At 38.8% G+C, this 4,580-nt stretch overlaps 1 non-coding gene across 1 annotated transcript; it reads right to left on the reverse strand.

The window, feature by feature from the left end:
- Positions 1-270: 270 nt before the first annotated feature.
- LOC111764768 (U1 spliceosomal RNA) lies at positions 271-434 on the reverse strand. The gene has a single exon (XR_002797295.1). It is a non-coding gene; the product is annotated as a U1 spliceosomal RNA (small nuclear RNA).
- Between the last annotated feature and the right edge of the window lie 4,146 nt (positions 435-4,580).

A 4,580-nucleotide genomic window follows, 5' to 3' on the forward strand; every position in this document is an offset into this window, starting at 1 on the left:
GACCCTTTCACCAAATCTGCTGATCAAGTCCCCAAAACCCCAGTGATGGCAAAACGTGCCTATTCCATAGCTTCATTTGACACACGACATGACTAAGATATTGATCTAGGTCTAAATACAGTAAAAAAAAAACTCAGTTGTTTTTGCATACACTGGAATAACTACAATCCTTGGTAATTAAACCATTCTTCCATGTCTGTTTATAGATCAAACCTTCCTGTCTTATTTATTTATATACTTATTTATTTGTTTCTCTGTTTTTTAATTTTTCAGGGGAGAGCATGAAGACAGTCCTCCACTACCTCAAATTATGCAGTTGAGTTTCCCACATTTGTGGAAATCGCAGGGGTCAGCACATCTGGAGTGCAATGGATAAACCTCATGCTGGGAAATCCACACTCCTGAGCATGGTATCTCCCCTGCCAAATAAGTAACTCCATGCCTTTTGAATCTATTTCAACCTTAACCCTACTCTTTTTTGTTGTTTAATTTATGTTTTTATTGTCTTTTTTAAAAAGATACATAGATCACACAAAATACTACATTAAAAAATGTAAGAGGTTCCCATCTACTCCCATTCCCCACCTCACCCCCAGTCCTCCCACATCAACAACTTCTTTCATCAGTGTGTCACATTCATTGCATTGAATGAATACATTTTAGAACACTGCTACACCAAATGCATTATAGTTTACGTTGTAGTTTACACACTCCTCCAGTCCATTCAATGGGCTATGGTAGGATAAATAATGTATTGCATCTGTCCCTACAATATCATTCAGGACAACTCCAGTCCCCAAAATATCCTCATATCACACTTCTTCTTTCCTCTCCCTGCCCTCAGCAATTCCCCTGGCCACTGTCTCTAAATCAAATATACAATTTCTTCCATTGCTAGATTCATAAGAATTCTATTGTAGAATACAACTAAGTCCACTCTAATCCATATTTTATTCCTCCATTCTGTGGACTCTGGGATGGCAATGTCCATTCCTCCTCTAAATTGAGAGGGGGCTTAGATCCCACATGGCTAATGGATGTGATTCTCCTGCTTGCAGTTGTAGACTCTCTCAGTTCCCTGGTCGGTGGCTGACCATCCTCATCTCCCTGTTAGTTGACCTGGGTAAGTCAAATGAACTGGAGAGCAGGTGTTGCAATTTTGATGAGGCTCAGGGTCCAACTGGCACATGGCCAGCCCAGAGACTCAAATCTCCTGGGCATACACCAACCCCAGCACCAACAACAGGTTAATTAAAAGTGACAGAAGAGGTATGTATAGACAAGTTACACCTGAGATCAACTTCATCACACTCTGGAGCACAAATTACAAAGTAGGACCCACTGGCAAGGCACTAAACTCCAGAGCCATCTGCCATGACCATAGAACCTGGGTGTCTCCATAGTCCTCAGGAGCACAAGTACCTGGGGTTTTACCTACTTTGATTACCCCTGGGATCCTGCTCAGATGTGCATAAGTGTGACTTCTCTGATGACCTCCTGATTCATTTTGAAGTCTCTCAGCCATATAAACTCATATGTCTTTACCATTTCCCCCTTTTATTTGAGATCTTTTTCTTGTTGCATAACCAGCTTGTCCTTGGTAGTAATCACTTGGTGCCAGGGATGCTCATCCAGATGAAAGCATCCCTTACTTCACAAATTAATTAATTAATTTGGCAAACTACCTCAACTCATTATTAAATCTATAAATACTCGTTTATTCACAACTTTCAGTTACTTCTCTTCTTCTATGAAAATTAAAATTAAAATTAAGAACACTCTCTACCCCAGCTGTCCAATTTCTCCAAATGGATCCCTTTCTCTCCTACATTCTTAGTAAATGTGAAATTTTGAAAATAAATTAAATCCCCTTTACCATCAACTTCTCCAAATATTTTTGTGACAGTTTGAAGTATGTGATTCCCAGAAAAGATTATATTCTTCAGCTAATCCATTCCTGTGGATGTGCGGCCTTCTCACTGCATTGGATTCAATTAAAGGAACATTTGATTCAATCACTTTTAATTTAAATCACTTCAGGCCTTTTGATCAGACTACAACAGTGAAGCTAGATCCAGATTTTGTCTCTGCCATCTTACTGTATCTTATATAAACTGAGAATACACAGGGAAAAAGGAGAGACACAGAAAAATGAACTTTGCCATTTTGACCCTGCAATGAGAAATGTAGGAAATGAGAGAGAGGACTCCAGGTTCACCTACAGCAGTAGAAAAACAAAGAAGCCCCAATAGGCTCAAGGACATGAGGCCCAGTGAGAGATGCCTGATTGCCCACAGCTAACCTTGAGATGAAATCAGAGAGAAACTGGTAGACTTGCCATCATCCCTTGCCATGTTGCAGGAGTAAAGTATATGTTAGCAGCCAAACTTTGGTGAGAAAGCATTTCTGATGATGCCTTGATTTGGACATTTTAGCAGCCTCAAAATAGTAAGCTTTTACCACTAATAAATTCCTTTCATAAAACTAATATATTTTTCATCCATCCTCTCATAACTTAAGTAAAGTCTTCCATCCTTAAATCATAACCAATTCTGTAACTATGTTTACATTTTTAGCCTCTTCACAAGTTTGACAGTTTGAAGTTCTTTTATTAATCTCCAAAAGAGAAACAATCTATTTCTGTGGGCATGAGAACCTTTTGGATTAAATCAGTGAAGTGTGTCTCAGGTTGACTCTCTGCCCTCTTGCTGGATCTGAAGAAAATGAAGGCACAGAGACAGACACAGACAGGAAAAGAGAACCACCATGTTCTTAATCTTAATCTCTGTCCATGTCCATGTAAAACCATTACAAACAAGACCTTATGATTATGTTTTTTGGTTAAGGAAAGGCCCACCTAAATGGGGGTGAGTCTTAATTCAGATTACTGTGGTGGGCATCTGAAGAAATCCATGGAGGCAAGTAAGAAGTTACCAATAACACAGAAGATAAAGGAGAAGATAGTGTCATGTCAGGTGAGTGAGGGATACAGGTCAAGAAAAGCCAAGCATTGTGGCAAGCCATTACCAGATAGCTATTGAACTCAGAAAGAAACAAGATTTGCGGCCTATGAAACTGCAAAACAACAAACTCCCACTGTTTAAGCCAACTCATTGTATGGTATTTGTAATAGCAGCCTGACACTCTAAAACAGTTTAGTAGATTTACATTTAAGTAAATTAAGATAAGGAAATGTTTACTTCTACCATTTTGTTAATTGTTTTATTTATCTTATTCCTTTTTTGGTCCTTCCTTTCCTCCTCAATTACTATATTCCTTTTCGTTTAGATTATCTTTAATAAAGAGCCATTTTGAATCTCTTCTCAATTCCTTTTTAGAAGATTTTTAGATATTCTCTTTATAGCTCATGTACATTACATTATATATTTTAAAAGGGTCTATTTAACAAAAAGATTTAAGAATTATAAACATTTATGCACTTAATAAAAAGGTTTCAGAATATATAAAGCAAACATTGACAGAACTGAAGAATTATTCTGTAATATTTAGAGATTTCATTATGCAACTTTAAATACTAGAATGTCTACATAGAAGATTGATAAGGAATAAAAAATTGAATACTAGTATAATTCCACTAGCTGTAAAAGAATATATAGAACACTTCACCCAACAACAGAAGAATGCACATTCTTTTCAAGTATACCTGGCTCATTCTCCAGGCAGACTGCTGAACCCAGGATGGACCATCTAGCTCACGACTCTATTATGAGGAAACATTGTGAGCCAGAGTGCAGTCCAGCAGTCAGCATAGTTTCAGGCTTCCCATGTAGGCTATCTGGGCTGGGAGTGAAGGCATGTTCGTTGGATTGACATAAAAGTCAAGTGAGCAGTGAAGGGAGCATGTCCAATTTTACCCTGACACAATCCTGCATTGCCCAGCCTCACATGAGTTCATCCTGCTTTGTCTTCTTCCATGGGTGAGAGCAGGGTCAGCAGGAGCCCATAGTCCCTGGCAGCTTGTTTTCAGAGGCTAACTCATTCCTTAAGAGCAGGCACTCCAGATATTGGCAAAGGATAGATATTGCAGGAATAAATGAGAGAAGTAGACTGTGGCTGGGCTATGTACCTAGTGATTCTGGAGCAGTGTAAATAAGACAGTGACTACTCTCAGGGAAGTTCTTCCAGAGATGTGAAGGGAGCATTGGAGAGCTAGCCCCACCCCATTGATTGTGTCAAGAGCTGAGTTCTTCAACTTGATTTGGATGCTGTGCCACTGCAGAATCTAATCAACTTTAAGGGCCCTCTCTTCAGAAAAATACAGTAAAAAGAAATTGAATGTACAATGTTGGTAGTTCATGGAGCCAATGACACCTACACAAGGTTTTACGGGAATGTGTTTTTTTAACATGTCTACTTTAGAATTGCCTGAGATGCTTCTCAACACTATACATTATCAATTTCCACACCATACTTCCCAAAACAGTTTTTCAAGGCTTGAACCTACACAATGTAATTGTAAACATGCTTGCCTGTATGCTTGCAAGTCCAGGGCAAACTGCAACGTAGCATACAGAGCCTTGATTCATTCTGGCTCATTTCTCTTCTCCAGCTCTTTCAAG

The sequence above is a fragment of the Dasypus novemcinctus genome, chromosome 14 (assembly GCF_030445035.2).
Source record: "Dasypus novemcinctus isolate mDasNov1 chromosome 14, mDasNov1.1.hap2, whole genome shotgun sequence".
NCBI lineage: Eukaryota > Metazoa > Chordata > Mammalia > Cingulata > Dasypodidae > Dasypus > Dasypus novemcinctus.